General features: G+C 40.8%; 2 long non-coding RNA genes across 2 annotated transcripts in view; one reads left to right on the forward strand and one right to left on the reverse strand.

The window, feature by feature from the left end:
- LOC138964659 (uncharacterized) overlaps positions 1–21362 on the reverse strand; it is a 107427-nt gene that overhangs the window by 67460 nt on the left and 18605 nt on the right. The gene's annotated exons all lie outside the window — the stretch shown is intronic.
- LOC138964660 (uncharacterized) overlaps positions 19045–21362 on the forward strand; it is a 464957-nt gene continuing 462639 nt past the window's right edge. Inside the window, exon 1 of the long non-coding RNA XR_011455174.1 lies at positions 19045–19685. This is a non-coding gene — a long non-coding RNA (uncharacterized lncRNA). The remainder of the gene's footprint in view (positions 19686–21362) is intronic.

A 21362-nucleotide genomic window follows, 5' to 3' on the forward strand; every position in this document is an offset into this window, starting at 1 on the left:
TAATTTTCAAAAAAGACCCCAGTGCCTTTTTCGAAATTGATTCTAACAACAACAACAACAGATACCACTGTTGACAGAGAGCAAGCTGGGTGTTGATTGTGGGTATGTGACCAAGATGATGCCGGCACGGTTGGCCTAGTGGTAAGGCGTCCGCCCCGTGATCGGGAGGTCGTGGGTTCGAACCCCGGCCGGGTCATACCTAAGACTTTAAAATTGGCAATCTAGTGGCTGCTCCGCCTGGCGTCTGGCATTATGGGGTTAGTGCTAGGACTGGTTGGTCCGGTGTCAGAATAATGTGACTGGGTGAGACATGAAGCCTGTGCTGCGACTTCTGTCTTGTGTGTGGCGCACGTTATATGTCAAAGCAGCACCGCCCTGATATGGCCCTTCGTGGTCGGCTGGGCGTTAAGCAAACAAACAAACAAACAAACAAAAAGACTAAGATGATGGATGGTCTTATCCCATGTAAAAGCCTCACCCGATCTGATCGACAGTGATGCACACTGTTTTCACGAGGCGGAGTGGGCCTTTAATCCGTTGCCCACATCCTACAGGATTGCAGGATCTAGGAGCGTTCAGGCTCTGAGGAGAGAGACTTTGTCCAGGCCGACCGCTCCCCAAGAGGGACATGTGGAAGCTCTGCAGAAGACCACCAGCTTCATCTCAACAACTGATCGCTGGTGGACCTCCGAGTGTGACAGGCGATCGGAAAGACGAAGCAGATCCGTTGTTTTCTTCCAAGTAATTCACAAATCCAAAAACAAAGAGACTGCCGACGTTACAAAATTCAGAATAAAAAGACAAGAAAGGTAAGTTGTTGGAACGTTTGTTATGGACACAACAATACGCGACAGTCACACATATACCGTTGGGTCGATGTATTTGTGACTGTAGCGTATTGTTGTGACAATAACAAACGCTCCAACACCTTACGAACCTCTCTTGTTTTTTGATTCAAGTTTTCAGGTAGTGTTTAGATTGTCGGGCATTGTTGCAGACGACTACTGGCAAAACGAGCAAGCTAGTGTGTTCACAATCACGAGAAGCTTAGCTCGGGTAGCAGGAAGTAACGTCATTCGCCACAGATCAGTATTATCACGAAGAAACAATCAAAACACTAATGTATGTCGGTGCTGTGGCGATTTAAAGTGCCACTCAAGTTTTATAGTGGATGCTTCAAGGGAAACAATAACCTTCAAAACACATGTTCAACTCTCAAAAAGCGTAGTGCTACAGTGACACCACTCTTTTTAGACTCCCTCCCTCTTAAGACCTTATCTGTGACCCTCCTGTCCACCACGGAATGAGTCGCATGTCACCTTTGCATGTGTAACCGAGTGCCGAAACACTACGATCACCTCGGGAGGCGAAGTGCAATCAAACAGGATTGAAAATGTTAGGGCTAATTTCTTAGCCCTATAAAAACTGTTATGCAAACCCGAAGGTTTCCATGAACATACAGACAATCGGAAACCACCAGACCCCGTCACAAACAGAATTCCACAATCCAGAGGTGTTGACTTAAAGGCCAACAACTCGGGTGCAGAGTCTGCTGTGAAAGGAGCGGTAGCCTTCCCTGTCACACATGATTTTCACATTTTAACATTTTCCTAAAGTGTTTGTTATGCTCTATCCAGTGGTGAAAACCGTTTTAGAAAAGAGTGACAACTTTTTGAGTTATAAGCCTGTGACTAAGGTGACCCTCACACTGTTACCAGACTACTTTGTTCACAATCACATATATCAGGGACCGGGGCACAGGAAATGCTTTCACATTTCTGCCAGATCAGCATAATCTCGTGCAGCAATCGGCCAATGATTTGCAAGCTGGGTTGGCCGGTCAAACAAGACAATCAGGAAATCGTTACAAGCAGAACAAAGTGAAGAAAGAGAAAAGAGGAGTCGTAATTGTCGGGGTTAACAGTGGGGACAGAGCTTGAAAACAGCCGAGACAAGAAATATTTGAAGCAATTTAAAGGAGTAAGGAAGGTGGTGGGGGTGGGAAGTGGTGGGAAGGAAGGGTCATAAATGAACAGAGGTTTAACACACCGTATACCGTGGTTGCACAAGGCAAATCTGTCCGAAACGGTTGCACCCTTATTTTTCTGTCCGAAGGGAGACACGCGACGTAAGTTTCTGAACAAAATCACCTGTAATTCCTCACAAATGACATATCGATCACAAAACTACCGTTTGTACTTTGGCCTAAGGTGTCATAGCATCATATCATCGATTTGTTTCATTGCTTCAATGTGTTTGTGAACGTTGGCCTTCAAGTATTTACACATTTCAAGCGCATTATGTGCAAATTTTGACTTTCCGCAGTTACTAGGGAAATTCAAGCACATGAGAAAGGCTACACACGATTGTAATGTGATCTATGGTCATTTCTTGACATCTGGGTCAGATTTAAAGTGGTGCAGGAGCGTCATATTTCATGAATCTGTAAAGACATTCAAAGATTTGTCGGTTGCGCATCTCCGAAGTCTCTGTGTTTTTTCTGGTTGCACACCCCCGAAGCAATCGGTTGCACACCGCCGAAGATATTTCAAAGAAATAAACAGGAATCTATTTGTGTCCGCCTCTGGGTATGTTCCAAATTGGTATGGAAAATCATATATCTGCTTGTCTGTGCCGATTTGGTGTACACGATATATATATCTCTCTCTATCTCTCTCTCTCTCTCTCTCTCTGTCTCTCTCTCATCTCTCTCTCTCTCTCTCTCTCTCTTCTGTCTCTGTCTCTCTGTATCTCTTTCTCTCTCTGTCTCTCTCTGTCTCTCTCTCTCTCTCTCTCTCTCTCTCTCTCTCTCTCTCTCTCTCTCTCTCTCTCTCTCTCCAGGAGTCTTATATGGCTAAGAGCAAACAGTCATTTATTATTAGGATTAACCAAACACGATTCTGAAGGAAAGAGTGTTAGTGTGTTTAGAAATGACACTTTGTTCGTAATCATTACTGTATAATTTTATTTTTAAAAATCGGGGAAAAATCGCGTTAGCGTTTTTCTCTTCAGGATTCTATTTCAAGGGGTGAAATAGACCAACTTTTGCTCTTAGGTGCATAGCAAATTAATAGCGGTTGGCTGTCCATGGGGCCAAACGATGCGGGCAGGCTCAGCTATATTGACGTTTTGCTAACAATAAGTTATGAAGCTAAATCTGTTAAAAGAAAACCACACAAGCCCGTTATCCTTAAAAATCCTGTTTGGTCAAGACCCAAAACACACTTTTTCCTATAAGACGCATTACAAATTGTCCACGGTTAACCGTAGCAAGTTTTGTTGCATTTTGTGGTTGTATGACAATTGCTCACAAGACAAATGCTCACACGCAAAAATGCACACACACACACAACACACACACACACACACACACACACACACACACACACACACACGCACGCGCACACACAACATTGCACTGAATTCATGTGCATGCCTTGTCAGATGCGAAAATCACACACACACACACAAATATAAAAAAAATCCTCCGGGCGGCCCCAAAAATTGGGGCGGGTGCTGACGATCAACATTATTAATTTTATTTAGCATAATGTAGGCAAAATACTCAGGAAATGCTTCGGCGGTGCGCAACCGAAACAAAGCTAGAACTTCGGAGATGCGCAACCAGCCACTTCGGAGATGCGCAACCGACAAATCTTTGAATGTCTTCACAGATTCATGAAATATGACGCTCCTGCACCACTTTAAATCATACCATCTGACCCAGATGTCAAGAAATGACCATATATCACATTACAATCGCGTGTAGCCTTTCTCGTGTGCTTGAATTTCCCTAGTAACTGCGGAAAGTCAAAATTTGCACATAATGCGCTTGAAATGTGTAAATACTTGAAGGCCAACGTTCACAAACACATTGAAGCAATGAAACAAATCGATGATATGATGCTATGACACCTTAGGCCAAAGTACAAACGGTAGTTTTGTGATGATATGTCATTTGTGAGGAATTACAGGTGATTTTGTGCAGAAACTTACGTCGCGTGTCTCCCTTCGGACAGAAAAATAAGGGTGCAACCGCTTCGGACAGATTTGCCTAGTGCAACCACGGTATACGGTGTGTTTAATAGATGGACGAGACTGTAATGCTTCGGTTTCGATATCATTTTGAAATGGTTGTTATGAGAGAGAGAGAGAGAGAGAGAGAGAGAGAGAGAGAGAGAGAGAGAGAGAGAGACAGAGACAGAAGCAGAGACAGAGACAGAGAGACAGAGAAAGACAGAGACAGAGAAAGAGAGAGACAGAGACAGACAGAGAGTCAAAGAGACGAAGACAGAGAGAAGGAATCAAGAGTAGTTATGTGTGAATCTATCCGTCCTTGGTGCTTTCTTTACAGGAAGTAAAAATAAAATTAAGTCTTAGATGAAGACACGTACGCACCCGCTCTTTTGAGCGACGCAGAAAAAAACGTGTCCATCATCACAGCCAACGATGACGTCACGGAGGCAAATCAAATCAAATCAAATGAGGCATAATGATATCCAGGATCGGAACAGGGACCCTTCATTAAAAGTGGTATCGTTTCCAGACAATGTCACGTTCACTCGACCTGAATCTTTTTCGCCTAGATGTTAGAGGGATATTGCCCAAGAATGATCAACGGCAATCTAAAACGATACATAATCACGTTGAAACTGATAAACCTTGAAGCAACAGTATAAATTTACCCTCGTACAACATTACCGTCACGATAATAAAAAATGCATATCTAACTTTTTGAAACGTTAAGAAAAAAACAAGAATTGTAATAGAGGTTCAACCAGAATTGCTATGCGTGAGAAGAATAATGGTATAATTACCACCCAGGGTGATGTCGTTCTACTTCTAGTTTTATAAAGTTAACAAACAGGGATTGCTGCTCCCACTCACTATCCAAAAAATGGCTCCTGGTTCCAGATTTTAATTTAGTTCGTGCAGCGTAGCCTTAAATTAACACCTTTGGTTCGGGCAAAAGGTGCAACCCCACAGGAGTCCCCCTTTTCTTTAATCTGTTTTTCAAGTTTTAGTTCATTCAATTGTTCCTAAAATGAATGGACCGGTATCGATGGAGGCTAAACAAATTAATGTTGTTTGTGTTATGTGGCTGGTTTTTTTACATTTAGTCAGTTTTGACTAAATGTTTTAACATAGAGGGGGAATCGAGACGAGGGTCGTGGTGTGTGTCTGTGCGTGTGTGTGTGTAGAACGATTCAGAGTAAACTACTGGACCGATCTTTATGAAATTTGACATGAGAGTTCCTGGGTATGAAATCCCCGAATGTTTTTTTCATTTTTTTGATAAATGTCTTTGATGACGTCATATCCGGCTTTTCGTGAAAGTTGAGGCGGCACTGTCACGCCCTCATTTTTCAACCAAATTGGTTCAAATTTTGGTCAAGTAATCTTCGACGAAGCCCGGGGTTCGGTATTGCATTTCAGCTTGGTGGCTTAAAAATTAATTAATGACTTTGGTCATTAAAAATCGGAAAATTGTAAAAAAAAATAAAAATTTATAAAACGATCCAAATTTACGTTTATCTTATTCTCCATCATTTGCTGATTCCAAAAACATATAAATATGTTATATTCGGATTAAAAACAAGCTCTGAAAATTAAATATATAAAAATTATGATCAAAATTAAATTGTCCAAATCAATTTAAAAACACTTTCATCTTATTCCTTGTCGGTTCCTGATTCCAAAAACATATAGATATGATATGTTTGGATTAAAAACACGCTCAGAAAGTTAAAACAAAGAGAGGTACAGAAAAGCGTGCTATCCTTCTTAGCGCAACTACTACCCCGCTCTTCTTGTCAATTTCACTGCCTTTGCCATGAGCGGTGGACTGACGATGCTACGAGTATACGGTCTTGCTGAAAAATGGCAGCTACTTGACTAAATATTGTCACTTTCGCCTTACGCGACTTGTTTTTGCATTTAGTCAGTTTTGACTAAATGTTTTAACATAGAGGGGGAATCGAGACGAGGGTCGTGGTGTGTGTCTGTGCGTGTGTGTGTGTAGAACGATTCAGAGTAAACTACTGGACCGATCTTTATGAAATTTTACATGAGAGTTCCTGGGTATGATATCCCCAGAAATTTTTCTTTTTTTGGACAAATGTCTTTGATGACGTCATATCCGGCTTTTTGTAAAAGTTGAGGCGGCACTGTCACACCCTCATTTTTCAATAAAATTGATTGAAATTTTGGCCAAGCAATCTTCGACGAAGGCCGGACTTTGGTATTGCATTTCAGCTTGGAGGCTTAAAAATTAATTAATGACTTTGGTCATAAAAAATCTGAAAATTGTAATTAAAATTATTTTTTTATAACATGATCCAAAATTACGTTCATCTTATTCTTTATTATTTTTTTATTCAAAAAACATGTAAATATGTTATATTCGGATTAAAAACAAGCTCTGAAAATTAAAAAAAATGAAAATTATGATTAAAATAAAATTTCCGAAGTCGATTTAAAAACAATTTTATCTTATTCCTTGTCGGTTCCTGATTCCAAAAACATATAGATATGATATGTTTGGATTAAAAACACGCTCAGAAAGTTAAAACGTATAGAAAAGCAGCACAGCGCAACCACTACCGCGCTAAACAGGCTCGTTCATTTCACTGCCTTTTGCACGAGCGGCGGACTAGGGTCATTGTGAAAAAATGCAGTGCGTTCAGTTTCATTCTGTGAGTTCCACAGCTTGACTAAATGTAGTAATTTCGCCTTACGCGACTTGTTTGTTGTTGTTGCTGTTTTTGTTCGTTGTTGCTGTTATTGTTGTTGCTGTTGTTGTTGCAGCAAACAGAAAACAGAACAAAAAAACAAACAAATCAGTACCAACCTTTGCGGAAAAAGAGAACCGTGTCAGCGTGTCGAAACTGAGTCAGAATCGCGATAAGCGATAATTTTGACTTTTGAAATTTGATTAATTCATAAACCCTTTTTCACGTTTAAGAGACTGATGGAAGACTGCTGATGGAGAGAGATATTTTGGGTCACTTGACTGGAATTTTACCAGAGGAATGGTCATGAAGTGTCCCAAATTCAAGAAAGAACAGACATAGAGGCCAGGAAATTAAACAAACAAGCAAATAAACATACAAACAAAACAAAGAAATTATAATGTTTTCATGACTGATTTCTCGGACGACGAATTCATCTCCTACGCACACAAAAAGATCAGCCCTTGTGATTCGTCTCTTACGTCTTCAGATAATTCCAGTTATTGTCACGACACTGGTACCTGGCACTGATCAATTAGACACGACGTCAAGCAAATAACCGGTCAACCGGTGTGAAAAGACTAATTGGCATTGCCATCACGTGTTTTTGTGAAGTGGGCGTTTTTAGTCTTACCGGTCTAAGTCCTGTTTGCGTGTTCACCGCTTTTTGAGATACATAGATCGTAGCTTCATAATGCTCGATCGTTAAAGGCACAGTCCTTCTCATGAAAAAACAAGTCGCGTAAGGCGAAAATACAATATTTAGTCAAGTAGCTGTCGAACTCACAGAATGAAACTGAACGCAATGCAACGCAGCAAGACCGTATACTCGTGGTCCACCGCTCGCGGCATAGGCAGTGAAATTGACAAGAAGAGCGGGGTAGTGGTTACGCTATGCTGCATAGCACGCTTTTCTGTACCTCTCTTCGTTTTAACTTTCTGAGCGTGTTTTTAATCCAAACATATCATATCTATATATTTTTGGAATCAGGAACCGACAAGGAATAAGATGAAAGTGTTTTTAAATTGATTTCGAAAAAAAAAATTTGATAATAATTTTTATATATTTAATTTTCAGAGCTTGTTTTTAATCCGAATATAACATATTTATATGTTTTTGGAATCAGCAAATGATGGAGAATAAGATAAACGTAAATTTGGATCGTTTTATAATTTTTTATTTTTTTTTACAATTTTCAGATTTTTAATGACCAAAGTCATTAATTAATTTTTAAGCCACCAAGCTGAAATGCAATACCGAACCCCGGGCTTCGTCGAAGAGTACTTGACCAAAATTTCAACCAATTTGGTTGAAAAATGAGGGCGTGACAGTGCCGCCTCAACTTTCACGAAAAGCCGGATATGACGTCATCAAAGACATTTATCAAAAAAATGAAAAAAACGTTCCGAGATTTCATACCCAGGAACTCTCATGTCAAATTTCATAAAGATCGGTCCTGTAGTTTAGTCTGAATCGCTCTACACACACACACAGACAGACGCACATACACCATACCCTCGTTTCGATTCCCCCTCGATGTTAAAATATTTAGTCAAAACTTGACTAAATATAAAAATCAGCTTACATATGTTGCATTGAATTCTCAAAACCAGGTAGTTGACAAAAATCCCTGCAAATTTCAGTAAATTTGTAATCCCTCTAATCCTTAATTTACTAATTTACTGACATTGTCAGAGATTATGTCAATTTCCTGGTTTTGAGAATTTACTGTAACGTATGCACCATACCAGACGTGGTCAGGCTTGTACAGGGAATAAGGCCATCCCTCCACTTGGACGCATACCAACAATCAACATCCGGGTTTCTTCCTGCGCAGAGTGAGGTGTTTGTGATGAATTAATTTCACAGATTGCAACCAGAGTCCGTTTAGAAATTGATTCATGAACTAATTTATCTAAGCTAGGATTTGATTGTTGGTATGTATCCAAGTGAGAGGATGTTCTTATTCGATGATAAAGCCAAGACAGATCTGTTGCGGAAAACATGATCGTAGACTGGCGTAAATAGGCGTGTTTTTGAAGTGGACTAACTTTCTTCTCTTTCTGAAACCCTTCACATACGTTCACATTTTAATGATATATTGACCGTAGCTCTCAAATTAAATTTGAACGATGAATCGACCGGTGCCAAAAGGCCTATGATTGGCACTTACCTCTAGGCGTAGGCTTCTTTGCAGTGTTTCTATCTTTACATTCCCCCACGCGCGTTCACCGCTTTTGCAACATCGATCGTAACTTCATGATGAGGTAAAATCAAAATTCAAAGATGCACTGTATATCTTTTAAACTCTAAAATCGGTCGCAAAAAGTGTTATGTCTGCAACAAGTCTTTGAGGCTGTTGCCTTTTCCTCACCCCACTCCACCCCATCGCAAACATATCCACGAATGTCTGATGTTCTAGTTTTTTTATATTTCGACGAAGAGGGTGATGAACCTAGCAATTCTTTAGATACGTACATAGGGTTTCTTTAGGGAATAAGAGGGGAAGCTATTACCGGGGTTCCAACCATCTGCTCGAACAGTTTGTAATTCTCAAGACATCAAAAGGAACGTCGGAATCTAGACCTGTCATTGTGTCTACTTCAACTGAAATCTTCACTGTCTGGCCATAGCGAGAGCGAGAGAGAGAGAGAGAGAGAGAGAGAGAGAGAGAGAAAGAGAGAGAGAGAGAGAGAGAGAGAGAGAGAAATAGAGAGAGAGAGAGGGAGAGAGAGAGAGGGAGAGAGAGAGAGAGGGAGAGAGAGAGAGAGAGAAAGAGAGAGAGAGAGAAAGAGAGAGAGAGGGAGAGAGAGAGAGAAAGAGAGAGAGAGAGATCGAGAGAGAAAGAGAGAGGGAGAGAGAGAGAGAGGGAGAGAGAGGGAGAGAGAGAGAGTGAGAAAGAGAAAGAGGGAGAGAGAGGCAGAGACAGAGGGATAGAGAGAGAGACAGAGAGAGAGACAGAGAGCGAAAGAGTGAGTCTGCCAGCCTGTTTGTCTGTCTGTGCCTGAACGTGTCTAGTTGTTACAAGATGTGTAGTTCTAGTATGACTTTCTACAAACAATGGTTGTGTTGGTGTCTGCTAGAATGTGAAACAGATCCAAAATAATGAAACGTCATTTTTCAGGTTGCAAAACATCATTATCAATTGCGACTGTTGCAGAAGACAGCTTAAAGGCACAGTAAGCCTCCCGTAAACCATCACAGATACGGTCAGGCTTTTACACACAGTACAAACACCCTTTCATTTAAACACTCACCGATTGAGAACATCCTAGGTGCCCTCTGTAAAGAGCGAACAATTTTCAAAGAATTTGTTTTTGCGTGGTTTATCTTACCCCTGAGCCATCGTGAACCCGTGTGATCCAGTTTCCCTTTTTCACAATGTAGTCGTCAGTTAGCCTTATTTGAATGCGACTCGATGTGAGCTTATTTACAATAGCACGTTTTTATGCACGAAACAAACGGCTGTGGTTCACAAGAACTCTAGCGATGGCTTTTGACTGTTGAGAGGAACGGCGATATGCACTGACTGATAAACCGTCGTCTGCTAAGACCATTGCGTGACCCTGCTTCCGGGCTTTTCTTTTTTCAAACTTTCACAACTTCGAATTGCACTGATCTTGTCTTGATGAAAAAAGAATTCTTTTATGATTAAAGAATGTTTGTGTAACAAGCTAGATTTTAAAAGTTAGGTCTAGCGCAAAAACGCACCACGGTCCAAAAACATTCTGATAATCATCGATCCACGGCTGTCGCCAGTTTAAGGGAAGTAACTCAATTTTTGACCTGATTTCAGGATGGGTCCAAAAAGTGTTCGAGACTCGCTCTTTACGTAGGGCACCTAGGATGTTCCCGTTTGGTGAGCGTTCAAATGGAAGGGTGTTTGTACTGTGTGTAAAAGCCTGACAGTATCTGTGATGGTTTACGGGAGGCTTACTGTCCGGGATAATCATAACAGCCGTCCAGCACCAAAACTAGGCGCCATTGTTCTTCAGGGCCAAGTCCACGAAAATAAATTCTTTGAAAATTTCTCACGCTCGACAGAAAGCAGCCAGGATGTTCCCGTTCGGTGAGCGTTTAAATGGAAGTATGCTTGTACTGTATGTAGACGCTCGGGGAGCTCTGTGATGGTTTACGGGAGGCTTACTGTGCCTTTAACATCTCACATTAATGCATAATGTATTATTTGCTATGTTATTCGCTATATTATGTTTATTTAAAAAAAATATCATGATTATAATTATAATTCTCATCATGATATGTATTTTTGATTTGAAAAATACGTATCATGATGAGAATAATCATTCTGAGTATGATAAGCCTACGTATTTTTCTAATTTTAAGCATGATACGTATCTATCAAATAAACCTACCGTATTGAGAATATGTGTGAATCTGTGACGTTTAGCGTTATGGATTTGTCATGTATAATGTGCGCCTGTATCACTTATTCCTTTCACGAAATGCATTTTTTGAAGCACAGACACGACTCCATAGTTATTTGACAAAATGCTCGGAATTTAACTGGATTCTCCCGTTAAGCACAAGAAAAACTTAAGGCAAAGGGGGGTACATTAAGGACGTTGAAACAGCTACCTCAATACAGCATGGACAGTTTCAGAAAGTTCCAGATGACGCTGGAATGTGTCGATTGCACTCGTTTAATTGGACACACTCTGCAGAAATAGATTTCAATTACCTCTGATATCTAGTGAGAATGTTCCCAATGCGTGTGTGTGTGTGTGTGTGGGGGGATAATTAAAGCTCAATGTCGTTGAAATAACGATAAGTGCCCATTCGCTCGTTTCCAATCACCTATTCTCACCGTCCCCTCAAGGCATCCACCTCCTGAACAAGAAGGCTCGGAAGGAACAAACACTCCCGAACGCATTGAGACGTACACACACACACACACACACACACACACACACACACACACACACACACACACACACTCACACATACACACAAACTCGGACACACGGACACGCAAACACATGTACACACACACACACACACACACACACACACACACACACACACACAAACACACACACAAACTCGGACACACGGACTCACAAACACATGTACTCACACACACACACACACACACACACACACACACACACACACACACACACTCTCTCTCTCTCTCTCTCTCTCTCTCTCTCTCTCTCTCTCTCTCTCTCTCTCGCCCCATCCTCGCCCCATTAACACACATACCAGGCAACCGGTCGGTCGTAGACCTGGTCTGGGAGAGAGTCCTCACTATACTAGTGAAACTGACAGCTGCAGACTTTCCAGTTGAGGCAGACACTAAAAAGCAATCACTGGGATTAGAAGAAAGAGCGAGAGTGTGACGTCACAGAGATCAAGAGATCGAAGTTAGCTGGCCACCAAATCGATCGGTATAGTGCTTTTTCGTAGCTGTGGACAGAGAATGTGTGGATTTGTATCCACACTACTGAGGTTTTGTCATTAACGCGAGAAAACAAGATTAAAAGGAATTAAGAGAATTACTAACTTTCTGTGGAAGTGGAATTATTGTGTAAGTGTAGTAATTAAGACTTGCACGGTTGGATAACATTATTTTACTGGCACAGACGGCCTGATTTTCCCTTCCCTTGCAGATCCTCAGTGACGTCAGTTGACATTCATTTAAAATCCTAAAGAGAAGTTACATTCTCAATATTGCGTCTGTGAGTCTCCGTTTGGGTTGAGAAAAGGTGTTTCTTAGGGCCAGAAAATACCATATGTTCAAGGCTGTCCTTATAATTGAGCCCAAAGTCGAAGTCGGTGCCAAAGCTTTGTGCAGCCAGCTTTGCGATGTAGACGTCGCGAAGTAGACTTCAGAGTGTGCCGATCTAAAACAGAAAAGTTAACACAGATGATATTTCAATGGAAAAGCAAGTGATATTTGTGTCAAACAGAAACATTCTCTTAGAGAGGTATCAAATCAAATCAAATCAAATTGACTTTTTTATTTTGTTTATTTTTTGTTTTGTTTATCTCACATGGATAATTTGCAGTGCTGGTGCATGTAACATAATGACAAACGAAACACTACAACATTAGCATTATATTCAAATATATGTACAAAGTAATAACATTGTTCTCAATAAAGATATCTTCTACATCCCAAACATTCACTGACCGCGGCTTGGGAAACGCACTATACTCGACCGCAGGTCGGTCGTTACCAGGTTCCAAATTGTCTACAGCTGGCAATATTCCCTTACGCGAGTTGTCGTCTGCTGCGAAAACAGATTGCTTACCAAAATGCGACACATCACCTTTGACTGTTTGTAAACAAGTTTGCTAGCACTTAAGTTGACTATTATGCACACACAAAAACGACAGACAGATAATAATAATAATAATAAAACATTCTTTTATAGGGCTGTTCACCGCCGAATGGCAGTCTCATGGCGCTTTACATTAGACATTAAAATTAAACATTTTACATAAAAAGTTTTGTCATTGTATGCCTGCATTATTAGTTGTCAGTAATTATTACATGTGCTGATTGTTCTCTTTGCCTGCGCGCGTATAGTATGTTGGTTATGTTTGGTCATAGTATGTTTGTTTATGTTTGGTCGTTATCTTGCCTGTGCGTGTATTGTATGTTTGGTCGCTTTCTTTGCCTGTGCATGTATAGTTTGTTGGTTATGTTTGGTCGGTTTCTTTGCCTGTGCGTGTATAGTATGCTTGGTCGATGTATGTATTGTAAAGCGCTAAGAATAGACATTTTTCTAGAATAGCGCTATAAAAGTTTGCATTATTATTATTATTATTATAAGAAATAACATACAAGCATTAAAAACAATTCATAGACAACGACCACTTATAGTTATATAAAATAATCTAGAAAAATTGTTTTTAAAAAGACGTAAGATAAGTAATAGACACATAGTTACACATAAAAAGTCTGACAATAAAACAGAACTCACATAAAAGCGTACAGATCTAAAACAGAACGAAGATGTAACATAGACTGTGGGGCAACAAATTAAACAACTAACAACTAGTCACCAAGCAAACTTGTCATTCAGCACATTCACTCACAAGTCACATGCACACATTACACTACACCTTCAATGTCCTAATTACTTTGTTCATTTATAGATAGATAGACAGACAGACGGACGGATGGACGGACGGACGGACGGACAAACAGATAGACAGACGGGTAAATCTAAACTTATGTTGAATGTTTAAATAGATAAATAAAGTTAAATCTCCACTTTTTTTAATTTTGTTTTGTTTTATAGATAGTGTGTAACAGAAATAAAGGAACACAGACGGACAAACAGACAGATAGACAGACAGAAACAATAACAAGTCGCGTAAGGCGAAAATACAACATTTAGTCAAGCTCAGTCGAACTCACAGAATGAAACTGAACGCACTGCATTTTTTCACAATGACCGTAGTCCGCCGCTTGTGCAAAACGGAGTGAAACTGACGAGCCTGTTCAGCGCTGTTGTGGTTTCGCTGTGCTGCATAGCACGCTTTTCTGTACCTCTCTTCGTTTTAACTTTCTGAGCGTGTTTTCAACCCAAACATATCATATCTATATGTTTTTGGAATCAGGAACCGACAAGGAATAAGATGAAAGTGTTTTTAAATTGATTTCGAAAATTTAATTTTGATCATAATTTTTATATTTTTAATTTTCAGAGCTTGTTTTTAATCCAAATATAACATATTTATATGTTTTTGGAATCAGCAAATGATGGAGAATAAGATGAACGTAAATTTGGATCGTTTTATAAAAAAAATTATTTTTTTTTACAATTTTCAGATTTTTCCTGACCAAAGTCATTAATTAATTTTTAAGCCACCAAGCTGAAATGCAATACCGAAGTCCGGGCTTTGTCGGAGATTACTTGACCAAAATTTCAACCAATTTGGTTGAAAAATGAGAGCGTGACAGTGCCGCCTCAACTTTCACGAAAAGCCGGATATGACGTCATCAAAGACATTTATCAAAAAAATGAGAAAAAAAACGTCTGAGGATATCATACCCAGGAACTCTCATGTCAAATTTCATAAAGATCGGTCCAGTAGTTTAGTCTGAATCGCTCTACACACACACACAGACAGACAGACACACATACACCACGACCCTCGTCTCGATTCCCCCCTCTATATGTTAAAACATTTAGTCAAAACTTGACTAAATGTAAAAAGGTTAACGACAAGAAGAAGAAGAAGCTGGGGTGCTAGCTGCTAATTTGATTACGCATTTGTTGCTTACTTGAAAGAGACATAGATAATATTTTTTGCATATATGTATTAAATTCATACGAAATAAAAAGAAGGGAAAAAAATTCACTTAATTCTTCCAATATTCGGAGTGTTTGTGCTTTTTATATTTAGTCAAGTTTTGACTAAATATTTTAACATCGAGGGGGAATCGAAACGAGGGTCGTGGTGTATGTGCGTCTGTCTGTCTGTCTGTGTGTGTGTGTAGAGCGATTCAGACTAAACTACTGGACCGATCTTTATGAAATTTGACATGAGAGTTCCTGGGTATGAAATCCCCGAACGTTTTTTTCATTTTTTTGATAAATGTCTTTGATGACGTCATATCCGGCTTTTCGTGAAAGTTGAGGCGGCACTGTCACGCCCTCATTTTTCAACCAAATTGGTTGAAATGTTGGTCAAGTACTCTTCGACGAAGCCCGGGGTTCGGTATTGCATTTCAGCTTGGTGGCTTAAAAATTAATTAATGACTTTGGTCATTAAAAATCGGAAAATTGTAAAAAAAAATAAAAATTTATAAAACGATCCAAATTTACGTTTATCTCATTCTCCATCATTTGCTGATTCCAAAAACATATAAATATGTTATATTTGGATTAAAAACAAGCTCTGAAAATTAAATATATAAAAAATATTATCAACATTTTTTTTTCGAAATCAATTTAAAAACACTTTCATCTTATTCCTTGTCGGTTCCTGATTCCAAAAATATATAGATATGATATGTTTGGATTAAAAACACGCTCAGAAAGTTAAAACGAAGAGAGGTACAGAAAAGCGTGCTATCCTTCTCAGCGCAACGAATACCCCGCTCTTCTTGTCAATTCCACGTGCACTGCCTTTGCCACGGGCGGTGGAGTGACGATGCTACGAGTATACGGTCTTGCTGCGTTGCGTTGCGTTCAGTTTCATTCTGTGAGTTCGACAGCTACTTGACTAAATATTGTATTTTCGCCTTACGCGACTTGTTTACCTTTTGTCTTCATTTGAATAACAGAAAAGAAAAAAAACGTTCTTTAATTATTCATCCGAAAAAAAAGGAGAAAGAAATCTCACTTAATTCTTCCAATACTTGGAGTGTTGATGCTTTACTACCTTTCGTCTTCATTTGAATGCCAGAAACGAATAACATTCTTTAATTATTCACACGATATAAAAAGGAAAAGAAAATCTCACTTAAGTCGTCCACTACTTGAGAAGAAAAACATTCTTTAATCATTGTAATTGAAAACAGTAGTAATAAATCGAGCCGTTGATTTGGTTGTTTGAAGATTTCGCAATTTCTGCTGAAAGGTTTCATTTCATTGGTTTACTTTATTCCATTGCGAAACGTCGAGAAACTCGGTGAATCTTTTCCTGAAGGCAACAAGTCATCACTTTTCAGCAATATGGGCGCAGAATAATTTGCTTGGCACAGTAGTACCCGTGTTCAAAGGACTCTTATGAGACCAGCCAAAAAATATCCCTATATTTCTAGTGGCCTTTCATGACAGCTAGGTATATATATTTCTCAAGATAAAAGACAAATGAACATCAACAAGTGTCCTTTATTGCGAGGTGTCCTCTCAAAGGAAAGGCCTCACATCACAGGTACCACTGTTAAAAGGAAGGCAGGACAACACTAGGAGTGAGGGAAGGAGAGGGGAATTGTGGGAGGGGCGGGTGGGGAGGAGGGCTAAAGCGAAGAGAGCATTAAGTCAATGATTAACGCACAAGATCAGAGATCGATTATGAAGGAGAAGCCAACAAGTTGATCAAGATGACAATTTTTATCTTCCCTGCGCGTAATAGCTTTTCGGTAAACGGCGTGTTTTCAACCAGACTCGATCAATATCAACGATCTTCAAAGGACAACAACCGCACACTGACACTCACAAAAAGAAGGAAAGAAAACAGAGACGTCCATATGAGAGAAACTATAAAAATCGTAGTTTAGATTGAGGAGCATTTTTAATTAATGTTTCTACTGCTCAAAACAGTTTGTCGTCTGCACGCACTTCTTTTTATATTTAGTCAAGTTTTGACTAAATATTTTAACATCGAGGGGGAATCGAAACGAGGGTCGTGGTGTATGTGCGTGTGTGTGTGCGTGTGTGCGTGTGTGCGTGTGTGTGTGTGTGTGTCTGTGTGTGTGTGTAGAGCGATTCAGACTAAACTTCTGGACCGATCTTTATGAAATTTGACATGAGAGTTCCTGGGTATGAAATCCCCATACGTTTTTTTCATTTTTTTGATAAATGTCTTTGATGACGTCATATCCGGCTTTTTGTGAAAGTTGAGGCGGCACTGTCACGCCCTCATTTTTCAACCAAATCGGTTGAAATTTTGGTCAAGTAATCTTCGACGAAGCCCGGACTTCGGTATTGCATTTCAGCTTGGTGGCTTAAAAATTAATTAATGACTTTGGTCATTAAAAATCTGAAAATTGTAAAAAAAAAATAAAAATTTATAAAACGATTCAAATTTACGTTTATTTTATTCTCCATCATTTGCTGATTCCAAAAACATATAAATATGTTATATTCGGATTAAAAACAAGCTCTGAAAATTAAATATATAAAAATTATTATCAAAATTAAATTGTCCAAATCAATTTAAAAACACTTTCATCTTATTCCTTGTCGGTTCCTGATTCCAAAAACATATAGATATGATATGTTTGGATTAAAAACACGCTCAGAAAGTTAAAACAAAGAGAGGTACAGAAAAGCGTGCTATCCTTCTTAGCGCAACTACTACCCCGCTCTTCTTGTCAATTTCACTGCCTTTGCCATGAGCGGTGGACTGACGATGCTACGAGTATACGGTCTTGCTGAAAAATGGCATTGCGTTCAGTTTCATTCTGTGAGTTCGACAGCTACTTGACTAAATATTGTATTTTCGCCTTACGCGACTTGTTGGGCTTCTCATCGGTCCTCAACACGACCAGGCTCTTTCGTTTCGACCACCATACCTTCCACATACGTCCCAACTTAAATCCACAACAATACCATCCCCACCTCTGATTTACCTCCAATCCCATCCCCACGCGATACTCCCCCCCCCCCCCCCCGCCCCCCCCCCCCTCCCCAACACTCACCCGTCTCCCCATGAAGAGTAAAAGATGGGACAAAAGGGGCTATAAATGTATATATATATTTGTGTGTCAGTGTGTGTGTGTGTGTGTGTGTGTGCGTGTGTCTGTGTATATGTGTGTGTGGTTTGTGTGTGTGTGTGTGTGTGTGTGTGTGTGTGTATGTGTGTTTGTGTGTTTGTGTGTGATTGTGTGTGTGTGTGATTGTGTGTGTGATTGTGTGTATTGGTGTATGTGTGTCTGTGTGAATATGTGTGTGTGTGTGTGTGAATTGTTGTGTGTGTGTGTGTGTGTGTGTGTGTGTGTGTGTGTGATTGTGTGTGCGTGTGTGTGTGTGTGTCTGTGTCTGTGTCCGAGTGTGTCTGTCTGTATGCCTGTCCATGTCTGTGTCGAATTGTATGTGTTTTTGAGCGTCTGTTGTTATTAAAGTTGTTACTTTTGTTGTGAATCGTTGCGTTGGGCATTCATGGCATTCCAATCCGAATGCCTACTCTTAACGTGTCAAACGTGTTCCCCTTTCCAAGGCGTCAAGGCAACCGTGTTTCAATTGCAGGCCAGGTTTGTTTTTATCTGCCCCACACTTCCTTCTCCGTGCTTCCCGTGCTGTCTTGCACGGTCAGTTGGTCAACAACAAGGGATTGTCGCAGAAACTCAGTAGGTCATCATCAACAGAGTATGGATGACAAGCACATCACATAGACAGGGCTAACACACAACCTTAAGGGCCAGGGTCCACGGCGGGAGGGACAAAGAACAGCCTCTCCTTGTACCAAAATGTATGTTAATAAATTATAAAAATAATACACATTTTGCCTCCATCAACCATCCAAACTAAAAAAGGTTTCATTTCTTTTAAGTTTCACTTTAAGAAATCAGATTTTCCGGTTTTTGACTCACATGCGAAGCAAAAGTGAGTCTATGTACTCACCCGAGTCGTCCGTCCGTCCGTCCGTCCGTCCGTCCGTCCGTCCGGCCGAAAACTTTAACGTTGGATATTTCTTGGACACTATTCAGTCTATCAGTACCAAATTTGGCAAGATGGTGTATGATGACAAGGCCCCAAAAAACATACATAGCATCTTGACCTTGCTTCAAGGTCAAGGTCGCAGGGGCCATAAATGTTGTCTAAAAAACAGCTATTTTTCACATTTTTCCCATTTTCTCTGAAGTTTTTGAGATTGAATACCTCACCTATATATGATATATAGGGCAAAGTAAGCCCCATCTTTTGATACCAATTTGGTTTACCTTGCTTCAAGGTCAAGGTCACAGGAGCTCTTCAAAGTTGGATTGTATACATATTTTGAAGTGACCTTGACCCTGAACTATGGAAGATAACTGTTTTAAACTTAAAAATTATGTGGGGCACATGTTATGCTTTCATCATGAGACACATTTGGTCACATATGATCAAGGTCAAGGTCACTTTGACCCTTATGAAATGTGACCAAAATAAGGTAGTGAACCACTAAAAGTGACCATATCTCATGGTAGAAAGAGCCAATAAGCACCATTGTACTTCCTATGTCTTGAATTAACAGCTTTGTGTTGCATGACCTTGGATGACCTTGACCTTGGGTCAAGGTCACATGTATTTTGGTAGGAAAAATGTGTAAAGCAGTTCTTAGTGTATGATGTCATTGCTAGGTTTAGGTCAAGCATGTGAGTCGTATGAGCTTTGCCCTTCTTGTTTAAAGTTGTCAAAAACCGGATTTCCGGCGAGAACCGGAAAGGTGTTAGCCCTGCATAGAAAACGCACGTGTTTGACCTACATTTGTCTAAACTGGTTCAGAGACCATGTAAACGGAATAATTTGACTTACACCAACACTAGCTAGTATGTGCATTTTCTCGCACCACGGTATCGAAGCGAAAGACGTTTGTGTATGAATACTATTTCTGTGCGCGGGTGAATTGTTTAACTTTTCAATACTATGATACTTCTTCTCGTTCGACTGGGTACGCGTCCTTCTTTTTTGGCGCTCCAGAAATTCTAGTGACGTGTGAGCTCGTTTGCCCATTTGGGTTCCCCACCTTCACTCCGCCTTTCGTTGGGTAGGCATGCTGGGTATTTTCGTGTTTCTCTGATAACCCACCGAACTCCGGCATGTATTACAGGATCTTTTCCGTGCGCACTTGGTCTTGTGCTTGCGTGTACACACCGCGAAGGGGGTTAAAGTCACTAGCAGGTCTGCACATAAGTTGACCTGGGAGATCGGACAAATCTCCACTCTTAACCCACCAGGCGGCAGCGACCGGGATTCAAACTCACGATAAGGAGGCCAACGTCTTACCACTGCGCCACTGCGCCCGTCGGTACACGTCAAAGTCTCAGCCCGAGGGATGGCGCGCAGCTGGACGTCCGACGAAGGAAGTGTGCCGTCCCCCAGAGCCTCTTGGAGACTATCAAATGAGCCACCGCGAATCCTCTTCACTGAGCGAAAGCTGCAGACCACTCCATCTTCGGGACATGGATATACCCACGTGGACCTCCGTAAATCCAAGCGGAAACCAGCAGTTTTGTTGACGTTGTTTGTCTGTCTGTCGGTCGGTCTGTCGGTCTGTCTGTCTGTCTGTCTGTCGATCTGTCTGTCGGTCTACTTTTCTGTTTGATTGAGCAAGTGTATGTTTGACAAGAGCCAAACAAAAGAACTCGCGAGAGAGGGAGAAAAGAGAGAGAGAGAGAGAGAGAGAGAGAGAGAGAGAGAGAGAGAGAGAGAGAGAGAGAGAGAGAGACAGACAGAGAGAGAGAGAGAGAGAGAGAGAGAGAGAGAGAGAGAGAGAGAGAGAGAGAGAGGTGTACACAGAAAGACAGACAGACAAACAGACAGAGACAAAGAGTGAACTCAGAACTCAAAACTTTATTAGGCCTAATCTTACAACCTGTCCTTTAACATGATGTTCGTACAGAGAGGGAGGGAGACAGACAGAGACAGGGACAGAGAGGGAGAGAGACAGACGGGGACAGAGAGGGAGAGAGACAGACAGAGACAGGGACAGAGTGGGAGAGAGACAGACAGAGACAGGGACAGAGAGGGAGAGAGACAGACAGCAACAGGGACAGAGAGGGAGAGAGACAGACAGAGACAGGGACAGAGAGGGAGAGACACAGAGACACGAACAGAGAGGGAGAGAGACAGAGAGAGACAGTGACAGAGAGGGAGAGAGACAGACAGAGACAGGGACAGAGAGGGAGAGAGACACAGAGAGACAGTGACAGAGAGGGAGAGAGACAGACAGGGACAGGGACAGAGAGGGAGAGAGACAGACAGAGACAGGGACAGAGAGGG

The sequence above is a fragment of the Littorina saxatilis genome, linkage group LG4 (genome assembly GCF_037325665.1).
Source record: "Littorina saxatilis isolate snail1 linkage group LG4, US_GU_Lsax_2.0, whole genome shotgun sequence".
NCBI lineage: Eukaryota > Metazoa > Mollusca > Gastropoda > Littorinimorpha > Littorinidae > Littorina > Littorina saxatilis.